This window comes from Hipposideros armiger, unplaced genomic scaffold (assembly GCF_001890085.2).
Source record: "Hipposideros armiger isolate ML-2016 unplaced genomic scaffold, ASM189008v1 scaffold_157, whole genome shotgun sequence".
Taxonomy (NCBI): Eukaryota; Metazoa; Chordata; class Mammalia; order Chiroptera; family Hipposideridae; genus Hipposideros; species Hipposideros armiger.
The window spans coordinates 144860-153947 of NW_017731507.1; the positions used below are offsets into that span (position 1 = coordinate 144860).

The 9088-nt window shown below is 42.2% G+C and overlaps 1 long non-coding RNA gene across 4 annotated transcripts in view; it reads right to left on the reverse strand.

Moving 5' to 3' along the window:
- LOC109387412 (uncharacterized) overlaps window positions 1-9088 on the reverse strand; it is a 179252-nt gene that overhangs the window by 23787 nt on the left and 146377 nt on the right. For 2 of the 4 annotated variants that reach the window (XR_002124985.1, XR_002124984.1), the window contains one exon: window positions 6469-8464. This is a non-coding gene — a long non-coding RNA (uncharacterized LOC109387412). The remainder of the gene's footprint in view (window positions 1-6468; window positions 8465-9088) is intronic. The other 2 variants (XR_002124987.1, XR_002124986.1) reach the window with 2 other exon arrangements.

Below are 9088 nucleotides of genomic sequence, written 5' to 3' on the forward strand. Positions count from 1 at the left end.
GTTTAACAATATATTCCAAGTATTATCATTTCGATCTGTAATCATTCTAAAATGATTAATAAGGTATTTTATAGTCTTCTTTCTATTGTAAGCCCTCTCAGTGGGATGAGTACTTTATGCTTAGAGCTCAGCTCAGGTGGGACTCATTACTTTTCAAGTCCTCCGTAGCCCCATGCAGACAGAGGTTGCCATGTGAGCAGTGTGGGTCTAGGCTGTGAGCCTGGGATGAAAGCTTCAACCGAACAGGACTATTTAAATAATTTATGCTATAGCTGCACTCACAGTACACATAACACGTCTCATCCTTACACAAATCCAATAGCTATTTCTTTAAAGAATGCATGAATACCTGTTACCTTTTTTTTTTCTTGTATTCCTGCACGGGCCACGACCCTGGCCTCAAAGCTGAATGGAATTAATAAAACGGAACATCCTTGGCTTTCTGCAGTCTTAGGGGAAAACATTCACCCTTCACCATGTGATGTTAGCTGCGTGCTTTTGTAGATGCCCTTTATCAAGTTGAGGAAGTTGCCTTATATTTCTACTTTGTTAGACTTTTTATCAAGACTCAGTTACTGAGTTTGCTAAATGTGTTTTGGGTTTTTTGTTTGTTTGTTTTTGTTTTCTTTCTGGAACTGCTAAGATGACCACATGGCTTCTGTCTTTTATTGCTTAATGCAGTGGATAACGCCGATTAATTTTTGTCCTGATAGATTACATGCTTATATTTTATTTCATTCACGTTGCTACTCTTTTTGTGAAAGGTGATTTTTTTAACTATACTGATATTGCTTGCTTGATAACAAAATGCCACGTGGAGAGCAGCTCTGTTATTCAGCCCAAAATGTCTATTGTACCTGTGTCTCCAGGCATCCTGGGTGTCTGGGAGGGCCCCTAAACCTTCCTTCAGACTCATTCCATAGAGAAAATGTCATATTCCTACCCAGAACAGTTTTAAGGAGACAGGAACCTTTTCAGCATGCCACAAAGAGTCTTCATGCCAACACGTACTCAATATCAAAGTGAGCTTTTCAAGTTCAGCAATATGGAGCCAGACAGTGCTTGCAACCAGCCATGCAAATTATGCATGATATATACACTGCAATAGTGTATTTTCTGTAACAGTGTAATAGTTAAATTTTCATCATAATATGGAGCAAAATCAGAATTGCAGGCACTGCCCTGAGGAGTGGTCCTTCCAAACTGCATGGCGCTAGGGCTTTCTCAGCCATTTCAGCCTGGCCAAGCCCCCAAACCCGCGATGGGAGCAGTTTTGAATACACGAGGGCGGATGTGTCTGCAGCACTGGGAACATCCGATGCTTCCGTGCTGAACTGAGTATTTCAAAGAATCAGATACTTAATGAGTAAGACACAGTTTCTGGAAAAGCTTATCATAATAGATGAAGTTAAGCCAGTCTCTCAAGAGTGATGAAGTGATAATAAAGTTAGCACGTGGCTGGGTTTGCTGACTGTGTGTGTGGATTCACTGAACATTGGTTGCTCTATAGCCCTTGGTTCTCAGTGAGCCCTGCTTTGGGTTTAACTAAGTATGAAATAAGGAGAAATAATCCCCACATTCAGATTTCGTAGAACTCAAATTCCAACGCCTAAAGGCTTGGGAAAGATTTTTCAAAGCAGATTTGAATTGAAGAAATGATTGTCCTGCGTTTTGGCCTCTCAAAAAGGAAGATCACTCTTCAACTAATTAGCAGAAGAAAAAAAAAAAGAAGAAGAAAAGCCTACACTTTAACCTACTTACTTTTGGAATTAATCATACCGCGTCTACCTGTTTTAATTAAGCTTAGCACAAAAGGATTTAATTAGACTTAGATACAGCACCAAGCTGGGACTCCAAAGGGCACCTACGCCTTAAAAAAGCTCACCATCGTGCAGCTGGGTTGACTTCATTCCCTCTGAAATGTGAGTTCTGTGCTGTCCTTAAAAACCCGGAAGTCGTGATTTGTTCAAACTAAAAATGTTCTCTTGGTTGATTCTGTCATTTAATTATTTTTTGATGGTGCATCTGAATTGGTTCAGCCCAGGATCATGGAACGTTATCATGGGAAAGGATCGTAAATTTTATCTTATCGAGTCCAACTCCCTTGTTTTTTCTCTCTAAGAACACAGAGTTTTCAAGAGAATACATATCTCGCCTGAGCAGAAGATAAATAGTATTAGTGGCCAAGCTTAGCACAGGTACCAGTTCTCTAGACGCCAGAATCAGTACCTACTTCCTTCCGCACATATTTCAGTGTTTTGAGCTCTCAATAATTACCAAAGATCATCTGTTCATCATTCTGTGTTAATCACTTACTCTTAATAGCCCTACGGATGGTATTATAACTGGAGCCATGTCACTTCCAAACACCACACCTGCTTAACAACTGTTTCGACCAAATACAGTGAAGTCAACCTTGACGCCTCTTCTTTCATACTTCAAATTCCTGATGTGAATTAGCTCCCGACTTTTTTTTTTAATCATTTATGATAAGTAGAAGGCCCTGCCCCTACCTTCAACAACATACAATATAGTTGTGCCTTTAAGAATACAGAAGATACAAAGTTGAGGGACAAAAATTAAATTTCTCACCGTTCCAGATACTCTTCAGGGTGTAATAGGAGGTCCAGACATATAGAAATAACTCGGCGTCCCCAGGAGCCTTCTATTCTCGTTGGAGGGCTACTTCAAACACAGCTGGAAAGAGTTAAGAGTCTCTTCGCGCATTTGCGTGGGACATCAACCCAATCAGCCTGTAAGGGAAGGTAGAGAGAAGAGATCGAGGAGGCTTTCTTGCTTTTTGCTTTTATTCTAGGCTAGAGGTTTATTTATTTTTTCCTAAGGCATTCATCACAATCATAATCAAATCATTTGATCATTTCATCAATTCCTTCACGTATTCATCCAGTACTTAATGAGTACTTGCTGTGTGACAAGTGTTTCTCTATGTTCTGGGTATGTAGAGAGGCACAAATGTAGCCCCCACATATATATTATAAAGCCTAAGAGAAATAAGAAATAGGAGATGCTAATACACAATCTCAATCAGCTGTCAGTGCCATGAAGAAATGTAAGAGAGAGTGACAAAGAAGCCATTTCACGTGGGAAAACCAAAGGATTCCTTTGGGAGGTGGTATCTGAGCAGACACCTGAATGCAATGAGAGACGGTAATATGGAGACACCTGGGAAAAGAAAGATCCAGGTAGAAGGAACATCAGCTGCAAAAGGCCCGAGGAGGAACTCTGCTGGGTTATACGAGTGACCATATTAACATTTCATAGAACTCTCACCTTGAGTGGTGTCTATGAGCCAGACACTTTTCTAAGATGCTTTCATGTGTTAACTCGTTTAATAATCACAACCCAAATGGATACTTTTATTATTTTTCTCCTTTTACAGATGTTTAAACTGAGACAGAGAGAGTATTGACAATTTTTCTCAAGGTCAGACTGGTAGAAAATATTTGTTCAGTAAATGAAAGTATAGACAGATGAGGCAATATGAGAATTATACTTGGAAGTTTGTGTAAGTGAGGTTTGAGGTTTCTAGACTGCAGAAATGTGTAGACTATGGACTGGAAGAGGGTGAAAGTAGTGGCCGAGAATCAATTTAAGAAACCTTTGCAGTAATCCTGGCAGGAAATGACATGGGCTTGAACTAAGGAAGTAGCCACAGGGNAGATTAGATTTTTTCTGGACCTGTAGATTGAGTTTTTAAACCAAATTTTTGGTGATTTTGGTAATTTATTAATCTTTTCCCTTTCCTATTATTTCTCTCTTTTCCTTCAAGGTCTCCAATTATATGCTTGTTGCTCCTTCATCTTGTCCCGTGGGTCATCTCTTTTCCTCTGTATGTATATTTCTAGTAGATGATATACATCAGTATATACGTATAGATACATAGATTATTCATGTATACTACACACATATGTATATGTGTGTATGCTTGCTTCATGTCTTAGTTCTAGTGGGAATCTGGAGCCATGCATATGTATATGTCGATATGCATCAAGAATTTCTATGTAGCGCCGGCCGAGTGGCTCAGTTGGTTAGGAGCTCGCTCAAGAGTGACAGCTCTGAGCAACAGCGGTTTGATTCCTGGCCCGAGCTGAGTTGCTGCTGTGCTGCCAACAGGTGGCAGGATGGCTCAGCTAAAAAAAAAAAAAAAAGGAAATTCAATGTAAATCACATGCTATTTAAGAAGTATTAGAGTGTATGAAAAGCAGCACACTTTATTTTGCCATTCACTTGGGAGAAATTACCCGGCTATAACTGAACACCAGAAGTACCGTAGTGCTTCAGGTTCTGTTACAGCAGGCACACACTATATTTAGAAAAACAAACACCATCTTTGTTAGCTGCTCTGGGAATAGTTTGTTCCCCTCAATACCTTTCCTGCGGAGAGGCCTTCCACATTCCTCATCGCATTCTGCTTATGGTAAGTAAGACATCATTTCCTGCCAGAACGCCTCTGTAAGATGTTGAACTGTGCTGCCTGCAACACTCCAAAACTGCCCTGTGCTTGAGTTGGCAGCTTACAGTCCTCAGATCTTCCCACCTGCAAGATTTGATGGAGGACCAGGCTCTGAATAGCCAATCGCAATGGATTTGTCAATGGAGAAGGGACTTCCCCATCTCTCTGCTAAGCTTCAATATCCCTCCAAACTTTTCATCCTGTGGTTTTCACTGCTGATGAAACTTACCACCTGGGTCTTCTACCAGCTTCACTAACACATTATGTCGGAAGTGGAATGCATCATCGTGGCCTCTCCAACCCCCTCTCCTGTCAATGCATGGCACTATCACCACTTTTATTATTCAGGCTCTAATGTATGTAGACTTTTTTTCATAAGCAATCAGTAAAATTGCTAGTTCAGTTACTAATTTCCTGTGCCCCTTACCTAGTGCCCTGAATACTGTCTACGGCTTCGCCTTCCCTGTTGGTTAATTAAGCAGTGGGTTCACGCTGATGATAGCAGCAATGCGAGGAGAAGAGGTACCTTTAGTGAGTCACTTACATTCTAAGGCCCTCAGCTACCATTTTGGTGAAGCAGTAGTGGAACTAAACCACTTTGGTTTATTCATTTTAAAAAATATTTACTGAGTATAAAAATATGCATGCATAGAACATACAAGAAGTATAGATAAATATGAAGAAAAATAGAGATCACTGTATATTTATTCAACAGACACGTTGATTATTGACTGTGTCAAAACTGTTCGGCATTTGGGGGAGAGGGATACACAAAACAGGCTGACGCACTGACCTTGATGGCGGGACTGTTGTGCAGTGGTAAACTGTTATATTAGTCAGCTCATTTCCCCAAAAAAAATTACATGTGTGTACATACACATATATTTATAATTCAATATATAGTATATGTATAGCAAATGTTAGAACAGAACATATATTCAACATATGTTTACATCGTGTTCGATCACTTCACATCTTTCTGTCTTTCCTGCAAGCATTTTGTCACAAACATTTTGCCACCAACGTTTTTGCCGCATAGCTAATGGGCTGAAGGCAATTTTACTGTAAAAAGATAAAATCCCAACAAATAAAAGAGGGACATTAAAGGGGATGTAATGAAACATGAAAAACAGATAAGAAAATGAAAAAGACTTTATGTTACATGTGTGTAGATTCGTGGCAATCCTGTACAAATAACTGATTTATTCCGTGGACTGGGCCTAAGTACTTGTCTTCATTCTCTAGAAAATGTGGGTTCAACTCTGCGCCCCAGAGAGGCCCCTCGGCTTCGCTCCTCCCAGTGTGGGGGGATTTCAAAATAAGAGACCAACCCTCCGGGCAAATCCCCGTCATCTGGAAGCGATGCTAACTGTTTTCGGAGCACCAGCTTGTCCACTCGTCGCTGTGTAGACCACTGTGAGGGCTGGCATTGTGTATAGAAATGGGAGTGACTGTGAGAACTTCGTCAACGGAGAGATGAAAGCAAACTGACAGCTAGCTTAAATACGTTAAGTCTGCCGAAGGGGGTTGGTTTGTCAGTGGGGAAGTGAAGCCCAAAACGACAACAACAAAACTGTCAGTTACTTTATCTTTTTCACAGGGGTTGATTGATTCATTAACGGAGAAATGAAACCAATCAACAACAGTCAATGAGTTAGTTCATATTTACTGCAGAATTGTTATGCAGTAAAAATGCTGGTGGCTAGGATATTTACACCTGTGAAAGTACNTCTCTGTCTCTCTCTCCCCCCTTGTAATGGAAGGTTTCAGCAATATGCAAAATTAGAAAGAATATTTATTGAATCCCATGTACTATCACATAGTTTCCATGAGTATGCCTATTTTGCCAATCTTATTTCATGCATTTCTCTTTTATGTTAAAAGCTATAATTCTTTCACTTTACGAATTTACAGGATAAACTGTGTACCCTGACAACTTGCAAAGTTGACCCCATTTTTGGGGTACCATTATGAATTAATATGCCAACAATTACCTGGATGTGCTTCAGTTCATTGCAGTCAATACACACTTCCATGCTCAGATCATCTCATTTTGAGACATTGTAAGATCCTTCCAGTTTGGCCCACATGCCCTTTTGTTTGGTGGAGGTGATCTTTGATAAAAAGATCCACATGTAAGAGAAGGACAGTTACGTAAGAGACTAGTTAGAATGGTGTGCTATGTTCTGAAGGCAGGAAGCCAGTAAAAGCTGGGCCCCAGGTCCCCTTACTGAAGATGCCAGTAACATGCCCGTGTCAGTGTATTTCAAATGAGCCAGCAGGCAGCAGCCTCAGTTAAAGCAATGGGCACGCAGTTTGACAAAGCTGACGACAGTCGATGCAAGCAGAAGATGACAAAGTCAAACAGGTGCGAACAGGGAAGGCTCAGGACAGCCTTCCCCCAGTGATGGGTGGCGGGGGTGGGGGGTGGACCACCAAGTGTGCAGTGGCGTGTACAGCAGGTGAAACACCAGGTACTGGTAAGGGTGAGGCACACACGGTGGCCTTTCCCTACAAGGTACTGCGGGAAAAGGGGATGCAAACGAGTAACTATAGTAGGGAAACTGAGACACACACCTGAGCCAGGTGAGCAGGCTGACATCAGTGATGAGGTATTCTATTAGCAGGCATCCTTGGTATCGTGTGATAGAATGGCCAGAGAAATGTATAATTAAATAGATATCATCATTAAATGCATCATTAAAGTGAAACATACCACATACCTACTCTGTTGCCCAAGACACATTCTCTCAGTGTGTATCTAGAAGATGTGAAAAGCTATGTCACCAACACATCTGTGTGGGGATGCGCATAGCAGCCCAGAGTTGGAATCAGCCCCCAAACTCACTGACAGGAGACTGGATGCACGGAGTGTGGCATGTCATATACTATTCCTTCAGAATACGATTCAGCACGGCGAAGCCATGAAATACCGATAGCTGCGATGGGCAACATGGTTTTCTAAACAAATGGAAAGGAAGCCAAGTCTAACATTCCCTGCTGTGTGAGTCCATGTATGTGAAGTACAAGACCAGAGAAAGTCTAACTATGCTGATAGAAATACAAACCGTGGTTGCTTATCAGGTTGCACACTGACGGCTGGGGCCATGAGGGAGATTCTGGGAGGAAGGAAACGTCCTCCAGACGCTCCAGGGTGCTGGTCCATGAACGTGCGTCTTAGTACAAATATCATCAAAACGTGCACTTAAGACCCGTGCGTTTCACTCTGTGTAAGCTTTGCCTCATTTAAAAGAAAATTAAGCCTAATATTGTACGGAGGGCTCAGCACCTCATTATCCCTAAGACATAGGTCTCCCCTCAAGGACTTCTCGGCTGAGAATGTGCCTTTGTGGGGGCAGAAACCTGAGTGACGAATGGCCCCAGGTTTTAACCCTGGATTCACAGACAGGGAAATGTATTAATGGAGCTCCGAAGTGCTGGTGGGAATTTGCCAGAAGAACTAAGAACTACACACGCAGAGAAACGGGAGTGTTTTGGAGAGAGGTGAAGTGCCCAGAGTTGGGGGAGTGGGAACGCGCTGCGCTTCGGAACTGTGAACAGGACAGGGTGAGACGCAGAGGCAGCAGGGAGGGTGCCAGGAACCTCAGGGTTGGTACTGGGGCCAAGGAGCTCGAAGCAGAGAGGGGCAGCAGGAACCTCAGCTGGGTGGTCACGGGGCACTGTGGGGAGCCACACGAGGGAGCTAACCCGAAGGTCAAGATCATGGTGATCAGAATGATAGGCTCCACGTCTCCCAGCCCCAGAAGCAAATGTTGTCATCGCAAGAGCCATTGACCCTCCGGAGTGTGGATTCCCCAAGAAGTCAGGGCACTGGGAATGCAGCCTTGTCTGTCAGGACCTTTTCCCAGAGAAGATGGGCTGCTGAGCTGCCACTCGTTCGCTGGATCCACCATTAGGCAGGAGCTGGGAAGCGATCACGGTGCTTGGTCCCAGTGTCCCCCGGAGCTGGTCTCACAGCCTTGTTTTCAGCTGCTCCCACGTGATCACAGCAGTGATGATAAGAAAAACAAGAATTAAGTGAAGACAACAAAATGAATAGACAATAACAAGGGGTAGCCTGCCCGATGTATGTCTGGAAATATTCACATGGGTCATCTTATTGAACCGCCACAGTAACCTCCCAGGTTCATCCGGTCATCAGTCCCATTTTTCAAATCTGACAGGTGAGTCTCAGGACAGTTTTGGCTGCTCAAGGTTATACATCCATTAAGTTGGTGGAGAAGTGGTGTGAGCTATACTAACAAGGCTGTTCGTTTAGTAATGCTTTAAAAATAACACACCTTTGAATTTAGATATAGGTGTACAGAAAAGTTAGTACAGAGTTTCTCCAGTATCCCAGGCTTTTAAATGGATCTACATATGGACTATGTTTAGGACATTAAGTTCCTCCCTGTAGATACGATCCCCTATGTCAGCGTCAGTTCCATTCAGCATAAAGAACTTCGTTTAGCATTTTATGTAGTTTTGTTCAGTTCATAAATTCCCTCAGATTTTGTTCAGGTAAATATGTCTTTAAAAAATTTTTTCTTTTTTACAGTTTTGAATAAAATTTCTACTGGACATATGATTCTGTGTTAATAGGTTTGTGGGGAC